General features: G+C 42.3%; 1 protein-coding gene and 1 long non-coding RNA gene across 7 annotated transcripts in view; one reads left to right on the top strand and one right to left on the bottom strand.

The window, feature by feature from the left end:
- Positions 1-17,745, bottom strand: part of LOC138268585 (uncharacterized) — a 331,134-nt gene that overhangs the window by 1,302 nt on the left and 312,087 nt on the right. The window contains exon 4 of one of the 2 annotated variants that reach the window (XR_011200029.1): positions 6,114-9,968. The exons of the other annotated variant lie outside the window; for it this stretch is intronic. This is a non-coding gene — a long non-coding RNA (uncharacterized lncRNA). Of the gene's footprint in view, positions 1-6,113; positions 9,969-17,745 lie in introns of those variants that run through there. 2 annotated transcript variants of the gene reach the window in all.
- SHC1 (SHC adaptor protein 1) overlaps positions 1-17,745 on the top strand; it is a 105,494-nt gene that overhangs the window by 58,079 nt on the left and 29,670 nt on the right. The window lies entirely within an intron of this gene.

Here is a 17,745-nt window from a genome sequence, read left to right as displayed (position 1 = left end):
GGTGATCATAGGAGTAGCTCCTTCGCCAGCAACAGTATTGCAGGTGAGCTCACATTGAGCTTTCAATGTGTATAAGGTAGAGCATCGATTTTCCTTGGGAGATTATGGGTGGTTTACATTGTGCATCAGGTAGAATACATTTATTAATATCTTCTGGGCAGGAATTAAAAGCTGTGATGAAAGTTAATGGCTGCTACAGCCCAGGCAATATTATAAATCTTGTCAGCATGTTTCAGCACTAGCTGTACACCTCTGTGGGCCTGGGGCATTCACCAGGGCCAATAGTTACCCTACAACATTCCACAGCCCTCTAAACCTGTGTCTCTATTTAAAGGTGCCAGCAGTTCTTATAGAAAGAGAAAAATAACTTGATAACCAGAAATAACTGGTTAAATCTCCAGCTGGGGGTGGTTCCTTTCGTGGAAAAGAGAACGCAAAGTAGAGTACTAGTAAAGCCATCAGGATGGGTGGTCCATCCACCTTGTTTGGATTACTTACACGTTTGCGAGAAATGTTTGTAAAATGAGAAAGGCAAACATTGTTGGTGTAGTAGAACTAGGATAACTTTATTGTACTCACACTCTTACCACCACATGTGATTGGCATTCACAAAGTGATGCAAGGGATATTATCCTGAATTCTGTGCTTACCAGCCTCTGAAGAGTTATAGTTACTGAGGGGTGTTGCAACAGTATGCAACTTAATGAGAAGTAATTACGAGTGCAAGTCTCACATTATAGGTTTTGTTGGTAGTTGAGAGTGCGCATCCTACCTTATAGCTCGTCTCCTCATTCTCTGTCCGCCGGCCCATGGCTCGCTTTGATGGCAAATTGTTAGTGCTTTAGCTTGAGTAGGCTTGTTGTTGCTCAGACACAGACACACACACACACACACAGACACAATCACACACAGACACACACACAATCACACACACACACCATCACTGATGCTGTCTACACCTACAAGGATTTATGTGGAATATAGGCTAAGGTTATAAAAAGCTTCAGTTTTAAATTGGTCCCATTTTCTGGTTGGCAAAGAAACAGCATGTACCAGTACTCATGTACCAGTACTCATGTACCAGTACTCAATCCGAGGTCGCAGCAGATAAAGATTTGCTGATGCTGCAGGGGAAAGTCTATATGTGCAACCTCCTTTTAGGTTTCTCTTACCAGATCTCTTTTAGCCATCTGTAGGTGAAAGACTTACCCATACCCAGACCTTGAAGTGGGTACGTAGCCTGCCTGTTGGTTACCATCGGTTGGCTTTATTGTCTCTCTTATTTGTTTGCTTCTTTTTCCGTGGCTTCTCTTCCTCCACGCCACCGGCGCATAGCCTCTTTACCATTATTTTGACTGGCTATGTCATATTTTTCCTCTGCTCACATTTTGCTAACTATTTTATAAGTACTCAATCACAGTGCATGTTTCCTTGATCTTTGTGTACTACCCCCACCTGCATATGTGCTGCTGAGGCTCCATGTTGCTCCCCCAAATTGCCCTTTCTGTTGTGTGATGCTTCTACTTTTAGTCCCACTAACACCACACTGTGCTGTCCCTTCTCCCCCGCACTAGCTATTAGTTTTACTTTTTTTTTTTATTCCCTCAGCCATCCGCTCTTTTGTTGGTCCCCCACATCTCACATAGTCCTCTAAGTAGTCCATAGCCCTTTAAGGTGGGGGGGGGGGGGGGGGGGGGGGGGGGTAAAGTGGGATTATTTTTTATTACTGATCCATGTGGTGTCTGCCAAAACAAATCAAAAAAACTGTTGCCCTTGTTGTTCTGTAGATGTGCAAACGTCATCACACATACAGACGCCTACAGAATGACATGGCTTCATCATTGTGCCTTTCACAGTCATCGGCCTAGGGATGCATAGTATCTGCATTGTAGGGAAATGATTTCAAAGCGTTTCTTTTGACCTCATCCTTTTTTTTTCTTTTTTCTTTATTTATTTATAGGTTCTTTTGACCTCATCCTTAAGTCTCTTTTTATCCGTGGACCAAAAATAAATCCATTTATGATATTTTAAAAAGAAAATGCTGGTAGGCATAACATCTGTAGTCTACACAGTTTCTGATATTTTTGCCTTGTTTAAAGAAAAGCACTGGCTTATTTATTTTATTTCCTGTGTTTAGGGGCTTCTAGTATTTACTGATAATTTTCCTGACTTGATTGGATAGAGAAGAGAATGTAGTGATGCATGTTAAGCTTTATTTATTAACAAAATGTGTGCTCTTTTCCTGTGCTGTCTAAGCAGATTTTCTGAGTAATGCCTCTTTTGTAGTTTGGTTCCTAATGATGCTGCTTGTTTGTCAGAAGCACTTAAAATTGAACAGCTTCTTCTTGCTCTGAGAAATTGATCTACCAGTAGGTTCGCTCGGAGGGAACAAGGGTTATGTCTTCCAAAATTTGAGAGAGTTTGTCATTGGGCTTTGAGTTCATATATGTATATAGCCTGCTCTCCAGGGTCAAAATAAGTATGTTCAAGAATGCTAAGTTGTGTTCCATCCATAGGTACAGTGATCTGTTTGGGGCAACATGCGTGTAACCCAAATGAATAGAATCATCAATTTAATGACACAATGGCATTAGGTTTGTTATTTAGGGGTTATTGTAGTAATACAATTAACCTTCCTTTTCAAAATAGTGGACATCTAGAATTTCATTTGCTAGTCCCCCCTGTTTGAACGTCAGTCAGTCTCAAATTTAAAGTAGATCTTTGTCATTACTAAGTTAGAACACTATGATAAAGTGAACAGACGTGCTCTACAACCGCACAATGACTTTTAGAAATGATCAGTGACCCACAAGGCAGCTTGTAGAAGTATTTTTTTTTTTATAAAGGACCTCGTCCACTAAGAGCTCAAGATCTGTGTGTTTGAATCAAAGGTGAGAGTATCTCATAGGTTCACTGTGCCTTTGGTGTCTATTCAGGTAAGATCTTTTTTTGACAAGGGGTTATAGAAAAAATCTACAGATTCAGAGACGCTCCAATACGGGGTTGACTCCAGCAATGATCAATCTCCCAGGAGAATGATTGTTCTTATGAAACATCGCTGGAGTAAAAGGAAAGTATGGAACTGGAGGACTTTCAGTAATTAGGTCGTTTTTTTTTCTTTCGATACCTGCCCTGCTTTTGAGGCTTCTTCTACAATGTAAGTAATATTATCTTTCATGCTTGTGGGAGGATCACATGTAAGTTCATTGTAGTATCTCTCTCATCTTAAAGTTCTTACAAACGCTCCTGCCCACAGGTATTTGTATCCTACAGGATAATGTTGCTATCTTTGTCTGTCTGTTTGGTTGTCGGGTTGGTGTTGGCAATTCATTCTGTGAATGCCCGTGTTCGGCTCTGGGGAGGTCGTCGCAATGCTGCCTGTGGGTTGCCCTGCATATTGTCCAGGTCTTGAAAGCATTACCTTTTCAAAATCCAGGATTTCCAGGGAGTACTACTGGTAGAGTGATTACAACTAATCCTACATAGGATTAGAAAATAAAAGACTAGTTAGGTGTTCATCGACCTGGGTAGAAAAATAGTGTTCAGGTTAATTTTCCTTAAGAAATTGTGCAATTCCTCCCTAGCTAGAAAAGGATTGTGTTTATCTTCATCGCCGCTGGTATCATACCAGAGGGCATAGTAGCTTTATCTTGTTGGCTCTGTGTTCAACGGAAAGGATTCTACAGTGGTGTAGTAATCCTGTTTAAGGCAGTAATAGGTGGTCTTCTATGTAAACACTTGCATATTATTCAGTTTCACCACTTTGGTAGTCTTTAATTTTAGTGTTATTTTCATCAGTGCATTTTTTGTATGTGCTGATTTGTACCATGCCTTTTATGTTGGGTTCTTTTGCCACTATTTCAGCTAGCATAACGCTTTAAATTCTCTTAGCTGCGTTGATAATTGGAATTAGCTTGTTGTTTGTAATTAGGTCCAAGCCCTTTTGTTGGTCGTTTGTGTGTTTCTCTTTCATTTACTACTGAGAAACCATCAGGGTTACCAGTATTTTGCCTAGTACTGAAGGAGCTCTCGTCCACAGGCCATCAAAGTTGATGCATCTAAAGCTTAAGAACTCTCCCAGCTTTCATGGAAGACATTATGTCCCAGACTCTTGTAATATGGTGAAATCAATGTACTGATGTCAGTGCAGTCATATGTAGTATTGCCTTCTACAGCGAAATGGTGATGTAAATCTATAAGCGTAGCTATGGTAGCTTGCTTTTTTGTACCTTGAAATGAACAGTAGTTATGCCAGAGGTTTATTATCCGAATTCCACTTCAGTGAGTTTCTGCATGAAGGCAGCCACTGGGTGCCATTCCTCTTGAGTTTTGACCGGCTAGCTTCCAGCTATCAAACTAGAGCATCCCTAAGCAATTGAAACCAGTGACACAGTGGATTGACTCATCCACTCCTGGAATCTGCATTATCCTACTGAGCCTTTTATCCTTCCGAAGTTGATCTAAAAAAAAGAAATAGACCATTGAGTAACAGTAAACAGCTGTTATTCGGCACCAAGAAGCTTCATGTTGTTATAGCCGACACAGTCACTCTAAACTTAACACTATCATTCCATGAAGAAGTGATCCTTCAAGGGTGCCTGTTTTTAAGAGCCTTGACACTGGACTTGCAACTGGGCATGGTAATCCTTTTTGTCAGAGCTAGATCTGCCATTGAATGAACCTCGTTCAAGATAGATCCTGCCTCGCCCACTTGGTCTTTCACTGAAGAAAGTCCTTCCATCAGTGAACTCGCTGGTGTAGGTTTACACAGCAGAGTGAAAACGTACTGCCTCAATATCCATCTGAAACCGTAGACCAGAAGATTTCTATAATCACAACTTAGAAAACTAGGATAAATGGATGAAACCTTGTCTATGGTCATGCTCTAGAATAAGTCAGATGAACTCTTTTACCACAGTACCACGCTATTCTTAGAGATTCATTTTTTGTGGGCCTAAAATGAAATTACAAAGGACAAGTCAATAGTTAACTGGATTTGCTGAGGATACAGTCTGCTTCTCGTGTGTTCCCTAGCCCCTAATTTAGCATCTCCACAGCAGCTTCAGCTTGTTTGGTGATAGACAATCGCTACCTGCAGAAGGTCGTGAGAACTAGAACAGGTTCTAATAAGCTGTATGTTTCTGTGTGGATATTACTTTTATCATGCATTACTAAATTGCTAAAGAAACATGTCTACTCATTCCTGTGTCTTTTAAATTGACCCTTTTGTACAAATGAAGGGTCGGAATCTCTTCACTTTCATTGTTCTATGCAAGCCTATCTAATGTATTCCACCAGTACCCTCTCTCTGGTGGTATGATTCAGCTTTGCAGGGATGTGCGTAAATTTTATCTGTAGAGAAAATACAGGCAACTCAAAGTGCTCATTATCTGAACCCCAAACTATCAGGGTCCATTTCTAAAGAAAAATCCTAATCTATCTAACCTAAAGACTGAGTCCATTGCAAACTATGAACAAAGCTGGCAACTGACTATGTTCATTTACACTTTTTGGTGCTATAAACTAGTGTGTAGGAATCGTTTGTCTTCTGTCCACTCGGTTGTCAGCAGATTTTTAAGCCGGAATATGGCAATTATTTCTTGTAGCTCCGGCGATGACCAAGGCTGGTACTCGGGCCACTGTTATCTATCATTTATGTCTCACATAATGCTAAGCAGTGGGCTAGACAGAGTTACAAAACTTCTCAACGCAAACTGATCCACATGACCACTCGGCCCCTGAAATCCTGTGTATGGCCACTAAATTCCATATTGAGCATTTGTAAATCTTGGGGCTGAGCAAAATGAAGGCAGCTAATTTTAGAAGTAAATATTCTGCACCCAGTGCATTGCAGGGTGTCATGAGTTTTCAACCTTACTTCTAATGCCAAAGCATTTGTCTACTAAAGGTCTATATAGTTCCATTAGAATATTTGTAAATATTCTTCAAGATTAAATAAAAAGTGACAATGTCTATTTACTTTCATCAGTAGGTCGAAATCAGGATTTCCTATTGGAACCCAAGTAGAAATGATAGCGATAAGCCTCTCTGTCAAATGCACATATTTGCAGATACTTACAAATGCATTTACAAAGGAGTTTTGACACGGAGAGCCGGAGTGAAAAATCAATGACCAAAGGTCTGTTTATTTTTGCTGCAGCAAAGAGGACAGGTTTACCACTGGCATCCCAGGCCCGAAGTAAAGTGTGCTGACATAAAGCGTTTAACAGTGATATTTATACTCATACATCAAAGGATACATAAAATGTGTAACTAATGATATACGTCATACAGATATTTTTAAGGAGTTAATCAGTATCCACACACTTGTTCCATTCCCAGCCTTGTCCTTGCCTCCCTTCTGCAGCTGCCTGACTCCCCACATTCTTGAGACCCTTCAAAGGATTACGTTGTTCAAAGGTATAGATATCAGCCTTTCCCTCCCCAAAATACCACAGCCGAGGTCAGTTAGTTATTTGAACACACAATTATAATGAATACAGTGCCCCAGTTAGGGAAAGAAACCAGCTGCAAGCCCATGGCGTGGAACCAGGCTTATTTTACCTAAACAAATATACATAAGATAACATATGTGATAGACAGTGCGTTCAGAGACAACAAAAGCTCAAACTTACACGTGTAAAAGAAACGAAGCAATTCAAAATGAATTCTAACAATCGACCCTTTTTGAGTTTTTTTTTTCTTCTGAACATAATAAACGTTTGAATAGTTCTAAATTTCCTCATATATGTTGAATTTTACTCCCACTTCATTGAAATTTGCATTCATGGGGACATAAACAACCGATGGGTATGAGCAACCAGTATCTGCAGTGAGGACAGTGGGGTCAATAGCCATTAGGGAAGTTATCTCTTCTCTCTGCATCATAGCTCGATTGGTTTCTAGTATTTTCACTGGCGGAAGTTTACACAATTTTAAACAGGAACAGAGAGCAGGTAAGCACTGCACTAATAAACAACTTAATACAATAGCTATTATTATAAAAAGTATGTCTTTAAACAACCAGCCCCACCCCCCAAACCAAGACCATAACCATGATAAACTCCAATCGCCTCCTTCATATTGGCCCCCCTTTTCAAATACCTGTACTGCTTCTTTTATTTTCCCAATATCCAATTCTATCTCTGATGACTTGTTGACGAAATAACAGCACTTTTGCTGGTACTGATGTTGGATTAAAACACATACTCCTCCTTGTTGTACTGTAATCAAGTCTAGGGCAAGCCGATTTTGTATCGCCAATTGGGCTGCAGAGTTTATCTCTACCTGTATACTTCCTATGGCCTCTCTGGTGGCATTAAATGCAATGGCTAATTCAGCTGACATATTCATCATTGCCAGTTGCAAATCGAAAATTCCAAATCCGGGAATAAGAACATGTAATACTTGAAATACCCAGTTCTTTCGCTCCTCCAGTATGGGTGTCCCTCGTTTGTACCTATGTGCAAAACTCCCCATGTTAAGGGGCTGGGAAGATGATATATTTGATATCACAGTAATGTTGGGTGCCAAATATGCCAGTGAACATATCCCTTCCCAGTTTAGAGGCAGTACTTTATATGCAGTTCTTCCACATACGAAGTACATGCCTCCCTGGATTTGTGAATTTATAATGCTGTATTTTATTCGAGGCAATCCTACACCCTCTGGGGTGTTATGCTCAGAATTATTGCAATATTTGTAATCTTCCCAGATTGTATTTAGCAATGATACATTTGCCCAGGGTGCAACATATGAACATCTAGCCGTCCAGAGGGGGCCAAGGAAAACCCGGGACAATATTACAGGTGAATTTTTCCCATTTCTATCTTGTTCTCTGGAGGGATCATATAACAATCCTTCTGGATCTACTAGAATCTCATTTTCTCCCACAGTCAGGTTCCAATAATTCACAGTGTAATTTTGATGAGTCCCATTAATTAACGCTGTCCAATTTCTGTCTATTTTCTCCTCTCCTTCAAGATCCCAATTCCCTGTTTTTATATCAAATAACAAAGTGTAAACACACTGTTCAGGAGGGATCTTTCCCATGTATTTTGCCTCTGGGTTTTGCCCATAAAAATAGGTACCAAAACATATGGGAAACATTTTAAGTGTGGCATTCTCTCCAGGCATCGGGGAGAGCTTGTATTCTGCCTGGGTATTAGGGAGCACCGCACACCTAGGGTACCATTGATATTCTTGTTGGTCACATCTCCAAGTGGTATTTGGTACAAGACACACTTCCCCTCTTTCATATTCGCTTGGTGATACTGGTACTTCATAAAGGCCTATAGGATCCTCGGGGTGTCTAGACAAGTGCCGGCAAATCCAACAGTCAGTGAGACTTAATGTCTCCGCTAATTTTCCATGAACCTTTATCAATGGATGTAAGGTAGGATTTTGCAACAATGATGCAACACCACTGGACATTATACATATTAACATAAGGGTCACTAGGTACTTCATTATGGTTTTGTAGAAATAGTTATAAGGCCACTCTTCCCTATTCTCTAGAGGGATATTTGTCCTGCCAAATGGATATATCTTCATAATTTTATTGTGCTCTTCTCCTTGGTCCTACAACTTTTCTATGATACCGTTTTACTCGTCTCAACCGCCTACGCGTGTTCAAAAATATACTCACACAATTACCAAATATGTAAATGCAAAATATTGATATCACTATACTAATAATCATATACGTATAGATACAAATAAGTAAATTTTTCCTTCAATGTTCACACCCACTAGGGTTCAGCACCGCCGTGCTTTACACTCTAGCAGTTAGGCTGCACTGGTTGGTCCAGGACAATAGAGGTTGGCTTGATCCTAGGTCCCTTAGCTTCTCCTTTTCAAGTTTTAACTCCTGGTGAGTCTCAACTCCCAGTGAGTAAGTCGCAATACTTCAAAGTTAGTCTTCAGTATAGTTTGTCAGTTTCGTTCAGTGTCTCAGCAAAATGAGGGCGGAGGCCAGCAATTTTCAACCAGATTAGTGATGTGCTTGGGTATTAAACAGAAAAAGGGCACCTTTCTTTTTTTTTTTACCGCTGGGACTACAAACCGCACCAACCCTAATGGCTGGCCGCTTCCGTAGAACTGGTACTTGGTTTTTTTTCTTTCTCGCCAGTCACAGAACTGTTAACTCCATTTACCCACTGATTGAATAGCGTTGCACAAGCTGCATCCCACTATACTTGTGTTCTCGTTGAGACAATTGTTCTGACCAATGTTCTGGTGTCGTTGCACAGGCTAGTCACCCGTGTTCATGCTGGAATTTTAGTCATCACAGTCATTTACAACCTCGTCGCCCAAAGTGTGCGTAACAACAGTGAGGATAGCTCGTTTTAATGCTGGTACATCAATGGCATCGGAAATGCCGGTGGCGGTGAAAGCGGGGAACTGTATTTCACAAAGGCAGGCGTGCCGTATTCTGCTGAGCAAAGGATTCCTTGGCCATTCAGAAGAGACCTCAGTTTGCAATTCCAAGCTAGGAGCTATCAGGGTGATGTAAATGTAGCTTTTCGTAGGGGTCACCACCTTACGCACCTTCAAAATTCTGTTCATTTGGATGGGCGAGGACGCAGGTTGTATCGATGAGTTTGTTGATCTTCAAACAGCAACTCTTCGTCACTGGGCTGCTGTGTCACCGCAGGAGCAGAAGTAGCACTTGAAACCTGTGGAGGTGTTTCCTGTCTCCCTACTTCGCTGTAATCAGGAGACAATGGTAATTCTGCTGTTAGAGTACTCTGTAGTGGAATTGGTGCACGCTTACAGTGGCTAGCATGTATCCAGTTTTTCCTTCCTTCCACTTTCACCGCTGTCTGTGTTGCAAGCAGTACCTGGGCTGGCCCCCGCCACCTGGGCTGAAGACTGTTGGTTCTTTGAAAATTCTTTGTCATAAGCCAATCCCCTGGCTTAAAAGGGTGACCAGGGCCTTCAAGAGGAGTCGGTAGGCTGGCCTTGACCTGTTGGTGGATCAAACGCAAATCTTTAGTCAATTGTTTACAGTAATCTACAAACAAAGGATATTGCACTTCAGAAAGCTTCTTTGGTCGTGGTACCCCCCAGATATTGGCTGGCCTCCCCATGACAACTTCATAGGGGGATAATCGTGACTTGCTACTGGCAGTCATCCTGATGGACATTAATGCTAGGGGCAAAGCATCTGGCCATTTTAAGTTGGTCTCAGCACAAATCTTAGCTATTTTGCTCTTCAAGGTGTAATTATACCTTTCTACAAGGCCCGCTGATTGTGGGTGATTTGCAGCATGAAATCGATGTTTGATGTTAAGGGCGGTACAGACCTTCTCCATTACCTCATTAGAAAAATGACTGCCATTGTCACTCCAGACTAATCGTGGCAAGGCGTATCTAGGAAAATATTCTTTTAGTAATATTTTGGCGGTAGAGAGAGCACCATTGTCTTTTAATGGGTAGGCCTCTATCCATTTTGAAAACATGCATACTACCACTAACACGTATTTCAGTTTGTTACACGGTTCCATGTGGATAAAATCCATCTGTATAGCTTCAAAAGGGAGATCAGGAGGGGCAAAGTGGCCAGGGGGCGTAGGGGTCCCTTTTCCTGCATTGTGCACTGCACACACCATACAACTTTTAACCAGGTTATTAGCAGCTTTGGATATCAGAGGATTACTCCAAACATGGTCCAAAGTTGTCTTGATGCCTTGGGCACTGATGTGTGCAGGACTGTGGGCCATAGTAACCATAGCGTGTACATAGCAATTAGGTAACATCCATCTTCTTCTGTCTGTGTCATCTGTGTAACAACCCTCACTGTCTAGTCTACCGTTCTTCTCCCACTGTTCCCTTTCCTCTGCTGTTGCTTCTGCTTGAATATCTCTCACACACTGCATGGTATTTTCTAATACTTCGTACTGGGGCTCTCCCTTGATGCTACTCTCAACATATGCATTGTCAAATGGTGCTCGTGCTGTTGCTTTCGCTGTAGCATCTGCAAAAGCATTTCCTCGTCCTATATCATCAGTAATTTTTTTGTGGGCACTACACTTAATGATTGCGACCTGACGGGGCAGACTGAGAGCAGTCAAAAGTGTCACAATCAAGTTGCCATGCTGGATGGTAGTGCCATGTGACGTGATAAAGCCTCTATTCGCCCAGAGTCGCCCAAAATTATGAGCTACTCCAAACGCATATTGGCTATCAGTGTAGATGTTAACACTAAGATGTTCACTTATTTCACAAGCTCTGGTGAGGGCAATTAATTCTGCAGCCTGTGCCGAATTTTGCGGGATTCTATGAGATTCAACCACTGTTTTGACTGTGGTGACGGCATAGGCTGCAGTGGTCGTACCATCTGGTAACTTGAAGCAAGACCCATCTACAAACAGCTCTCCCTGTGGGTCAGATAGGGGAGTGTCTGTCAAGTCTACCCGTCCCTTAGTTTCTTCCTCAGTGGCAAAAATGCAATTATGATCAAATTCCACATTGTCCTGAGGGAGGGGTAGTAACGTAGCTGGGTTCAAGACATTGCACCGCTTCAAAGTAATATTTGGACTGAACAATGTTAATTCGTAACCCGTTAGACGAGCACTGGTGAGGTGCTGCGTCTGTGTCTTGTTTAACAAAATATCAACGGCATGAGGAACCATCACAGTGAGCGGATTGCCACCAACAAACCCTTCACTTTGTTTCACCGCAGCTGCTGCAGAAGCCACTCCTCTAAGACAAGTAGGCAAAGCTTGCGCCACAGTGTCCAAGGTGGAAGAGAAGTATGCACAAGGGCGTTGTCTCCCACCTTGGGCCTGTGTCAAAACAGACAATGTACAGCCATGCTTTTCATGCACAAATAAAACAAATGGTTTGCTGTAATCCGGATTACCCAATACAGGAGCAGAGCACATCGCCTTTTTTAATTCTTGAAAAGCCTCCTCACATTTGTCAGTCCAAGGTACAGGAGAGGGCACATCTGAAAGTGTCAGAGCAGTCAATGGTTTTGCTATAAGTGAAAAATTTGGAATCCACTGTCTGCAAAAAGATGTAAATCCCAAAAATGCTCGGACTTCAGAAGGGGTGCGTGGTGCAGTCATTGTATGAACCAATTTAATTCTGTCTGGATGTAATCTCCTTCCCTCCTTAGAGAGGAGGTGTCCTAGATAGGTGACCTCCTCTCTACAATACTGCAATTTTGGAAGGGACACCTTATGGCCCAGAGGTGCTAAATGATGTAATAATGCAACAGTATCAGTCTTACATTGTGTCATGGAATCTGAGGCAATTAAAATATCATCAATGTACTGCAACAACGCAGAGCCTGTAGGTGGATTGAATTGGTCTAATTGACGTTTAAGACATTGACTATATATGCTCGGGGACTCAACAAAGCCCTGTGGAATTCTTGTCATCGCGAATGATCTACCAAAAATCGCAAAGCTAAACAAATATTGAGATTCTTCGGCAATTGGAATGCTAAAGAAAGCATTCTTCAAATCGATTACGGTGAAAAAACACGCAGAGGGTGGGATCATGGTGAAAAGACTATTCATGTCTGGGACCACGGGAAACTGGGGAATTACTATTTTATTAATTTCTCGGAGATCAATAACTAATCGATATACTGTGTTATCAGTAAATGATTGCTCACCATCTAATCTATTAGCATCATTTCGTTTCTTTACAACAGGAAGGATTGGACTGTTACATGGGCTGCTCACTATTTCCTTTATGACACCTGCATGCACAAGATCAGATATGACTGCCTTGAGCCCTTTTTCGCTTGATTTAGGTAATTTGTATTGAGGAACACGAGGTAACCGGGCACCTGGTTTGATTTTTATTACAATAGGGTCGATATCCATAATGCCTACATCATTCTTGCCTTTGGCCCATAAGCGAGGGTCTATTTCCTGTAGCTCTGGGGGTAAGTCGTATTCCTGTGAGAACATGCACCGAGTTGGGGAAACACTATCCATAGTTACATAGACACCATCCATTGAACAGTGAATAACTGCATTTAATTTCTTTAACAAATCTAATGCAAACAAGTTTTCATTGCAACCTGATGTTAAAGAGAGTGGCGTGTGTACTGTAAATGGGCCTACAGTTACTCTCATAGGTGTTGAGATGGGGCTCACCACGGGGATTCCAGAAATCCCAATTGATGTGGTATGAAGCCCAGACAGGGGAGCCCCGGGGACTGCAGAATGTGCAATAGATGTTCTGGTGGCACCAGTATCTAGAAGAAATTTATGGCCCTCTCCTTCGATTTTTACATCAATGTAGGGACCATTTTGATCTACAGGAATACTTACTCGCCCCTGGCCCTGTCTGTGGCTGTCCTAATAATTGTAGGATTCAGAAAAGAAATCATCAGCATAATATTGTCGTTCAAATGCATTGTCAAAAATATTAGTGTTACGCGGGACCTGATTCTCATTCTGCGAATTCTGATCAGTTCTACCTCTTCCTCGTCCTCGTGCATTACCTGCCGCGTTCCCTCTATGAAGTGACATACTTTGCCTTCCTTCCAGTAATGGGCAAGTATCACGCCAATGTCCATCCTGCTTACAGTAGGCACATTGGTTGATATTTAATCGGCGGTCTTGGGGTGGTGCAGATGCACCTCGGCCTCGACCCCTTCCCCGTCCCCTTGGTGGGCCACCCCTTTGCTGAGGGGTTGCATCCCGCTGAGGGTATGCCTGCTGTAATAATACCTTTTTCTTCAATTCTTTTACTGACTTCTCATTCTTTTCTAATTCTTCCTTGTACCTGCTCTCATAGTATTGCGCCATCTGCAAAATCTCTGCCTGTCCCTTCGTCATCCACGAACTCTCTGTTGCTTTTAATTTTTGTGATATTTCAGGTAGAAGGCCATTAACAAAGCGTTCTACAAATAGTGTGACACCTGTTACGGTGGCGAGGTCTTGACCGCTAAAATCTATGAACGCTTGTTCAATTCGAGTAAAATAATCTGGGACATCTTCACCTATTTTCTGTTTATAAGTGGCAAGCTTTCCCCAATCCACAGTCTGAAGAGGTATAACAGTTTCTAACTTAGTCAATATCCGATTAGGTAAATCTAAAATATCCTGATGCGGCAGGGTTCCTGGTGCCCTTTGTGCTTCATGTGCTTCTAAACCCCCCCATGTATTTCCCAAAGTAGGTGCATCATCTACTCTTCTAATTTTATGCCAAACTTCAGGACCCAATAAAACACCAAAAAAATAGTCAATGTCTTTGAGCGTCATGGTTGTGGTGGAAATGGCAGTTCTAAGGTCCCGATAGAATCCAGCTGGATTCTTTCGAGGGTCTGGCAAGTCTTTCTTTATAGCCATTACCTCCTCCCTTTTCCATGGTATATGAACAAATTGGGCCACCGGCACGGGAGCTGGTTGTCCGGCGGCAGCTGCTGCTGCGACTGCAGCTGCAGTGGGCATATCAGGGTGCACTTCCCTCATTGGGTACCCCTTGTCATATCTATTTAGAACATCTTCCCTGGCTATGACACAAATGCGTACTCCCTCATTTATGCTGCTACTATCAAGAATACAAGCCCTACTGTCCCGCCATAATTGGTTTAATTCTTGTTCATAAGGGAGAGGGGTAGAATCTGTAATGCAAGACTTCCAATCCCTCTCCAATTTTTCAATCATATACAACAGTGCTAATTGCTGTCCAAAATGTGACATCTGTTGTATTGTGTCCATAATATCGGTGTGGGTGTAAATAAGATGTGACATCCAGTTATCTGACTGATCCTTGATAACCCGTTTTTCCCAATCCCCAATAGTGGAGCGGGTACCAGGGGGCGAAATCGACTTCATATGTGTGTTCCATATGGGTGAAAGTGAGTGAGTGGCTGTGCACCGTCGGCGTTGTCCATTTGGGGTATTAGGGGCAGGGGACATTATTGGTAACCTTGCAGTGTTGGCTGGTAGTGGTGGGGCAGGTGGCGGAGGGATTAGGACTTGGGCTATTTGGGTGGCTTGAGCTAGAGGCTGTGGTGGCTGTGGCACATGCTGCTGTAGTGGTGCACCTGGATTTCCCAAATTGTGCCCTTGCCCTTGCTGCTGTTGCTGTGCCCCCATGATAGGTTGGGCTACTGCAGGGGGTGTGTAAGGTGGAGGTGCAGTAGGGCTATTATCTAATAGCTGTAGCATTACCTCATCTTCCTCTAATGCATGTTTGGGTTCTGTTGGCTTTGATACATAACTTCCCTCCACCTGGGCCCTATGGACTCTATCTTCAGACTCAATTCTTTTCTGGGTTTGGGAATGGTGGTACAGGGCGGCTTTCTGCATGATGGTTCTCCGGTTCTCCTTCTCTAACAGTTTATCTGACTTCGTTTTTCTTTTGGTGGCCTCAATTTCCCATTTTCTGTATACTTCAAACATATGTTGTCTAGCCTTTTTATGAAACAAACATTCCTGTAGGTAGGTTAGTTTCTTTAAATCAAAAGACCCATCCTCCGGCCACTGGAGGTCAGGACAATGTCTAGTATATTTGCGCCATATACTATTATACAAATTATTCTCTAAACCATAATCCTTTAACATGTCCCACCCTGGTGTTCCCTCTTTTGGAATGGGTTGCTTTTTATCTAAACGTGGCACATGATTTCGGCGAAAACAAAGACATAACCCTTGCCAACATTTCTTATTTCCCATATCTAACCTTTTAATTTTTTCAAAATGCAACACGCACCAAATTTCAAAATGCAACCTGCACCGAAAAAAAAAACCCTTTTTCAAATGTGCACCAAAGAAAACCTTTTCAAATATTTACCAACTTACAAATTGCTCCAGGCCTGGGCAAATTACTCAAACAAGAAAAACACATGTAATACAAATTGTCAAATGGTACCTTGTACAAATGCAAATTTACCAAGAACTAATCATTCCCAAAAATGATAAGTTATCCAAAAACAATTATTCTCTCAAATGCAAGTTAAAGCAGACAAATAGCCAGCGAGGAACAGTCTTACCTGACTATCTGCTTTTTCCTGGATTTCTCTCCGGCCGCCCGTGTCAGACTAATCCGTCAAGATAAACACCGATGTTTCAGGGACTTCGCTGGGACATCATGAGAAAACGGGGGGAAACCTGCCCGGTGGATAAGATGCAGCTGCTTCAGAAACTAAGTCTTTGTGCAGGGGCCCCTGGAATCTACACCTCCGGAACGGCGTCCCCCCACTGGCAGCACGTCTCGTGACAGAGCTACTGAAGATATCCACTGGAAGGTCCCTGTTCGGGCGCCAAATTGTCAAATGCACATATTTGCAGATACTTACAAATGCATTTACAAAGGAGTTTTGACACGGAGAGCCGGAGTGAAAAATCAATGACCAAAGGTCTGTTTATTTTTGCTGCAGCAAAGAGGACAGGTTTACCACTGGCATCCCAGGCCCGAAGTAAAGTGTGCTGACATAAAGCGTTTAACAGTGATATTTATACTCATACATCAAAGGATACATAAAATGTGTAACTAATGATATACGTCATACAGATATTTTTAAGGAGTTAATCAGTATCCACACACTTGTTCCATTCCCAGCCTTGTCCTTGCCTCCCTTCTGCAGCTGCCTGACTCCCCACATTCTTGAGACCCTTCAAAGGATTACGTTGTTCAAAGGTATAGATATCAGCCTTTCCCTCCCCAAAATACCACAGCCGAGGTCAGTTAGTTATTTGAACACACAATTATAATGAATACAGTGCCCCAGTTAGGGAAAGAAACCAGCTGCAAGCCCATGGCGTGGAACCAGGCTTATTTTACCTAAACAAATATACATAAGATAACATATGTGATAGACAGTGCGTTCAGAGACAACAAAAGCTCAAACTTACACGTGTAAAAGAAACGAAGCAATTCAAAATGAATTCTAACATCTCGCACTGCACAGCCCTTCGCCCAACAGCCAGGCACAAGATTTCTCCGAGAGTTTATTTTTGACCAAAGTGTTTGAGCTTTAAACGATGAGAAAAGAATACAATAATACACCAGTTCAGTTAACAAAACTGCCACTAATATACAAAATTAAGTTTGTCCTTGTGTGCAAAAAATCAGATTGTCACAAAATACAGCACAGTAGTCTCTGGACCTCCGGCAAGTGTCTGTGTGTGCGCCAGAAGTCGTGGGATGGCAGCGTTCATGAGTGGCGTGAGGACAGTCAACCAATGTTCTTGAACTTGATTCCTCTCAGGTCATTCATATCACTCCCAGCACACTGGCCTCCACCTCGCAGTCCTATGCCCATCCTGGGAATCTTCTAGCATGGAGTCTTCCAGAGCTTCTATCACTGAGTACTATGAGCCAAGGTGTGCATGGAAAAGGCAGCACACACATTGTACTGTATTACTGTATTTGTATAGCACTTACTTCCATTATGTGGGGTACCGAGGAGCATGTCCAGGCGACTAGAATGCCACACCATATGGTCTTGCTTTGAGCCTATGTGGGAAGTGTTTCCGTGTTGTATGTGAGGACCATGGAAGTGCAGTTGCCGTGTTATAAGACGGAGCGCGCAGTAGTGTGTTGAATGAGGAAGTGAGATACTGACACATTTTTATAAGGTGTGTTTAGCTCTGCAGGTCGCCCTATTGAATTGGTAGTTTATCTTTTATGTTCTCGATCCAATTTCCTGTGCTGGCTGTGATGGTAAGCCGTCCATTCTGTGATCTCATGGATCCAGGAGAAGTAACTGGTGTTGATAAAGGGTGAGGCAGAAATAACAGATTGGCTTGAGTAGTCCACCTTTATTAC

This window comes from Pleurodeles waltl, chromosome 12, assembly GCF_031143425.1.
Source record: "Pleurodeles waltl isolate 20211129_DDA chromosome 12, aPleWal1.hap1.20221129, whole genome shotgun sequence".
NCBI lineage: Eukaryota > Metazoa > Chordata > Amphibia > Caudata > Salamandridae > Pleurodeles > Pleurodeles waltl.
The sequence above is the reverse complement of the archived record's forward strand: the minus strand, read 5'-3'. Positions and strand labels throughout refer to the sequence as shown.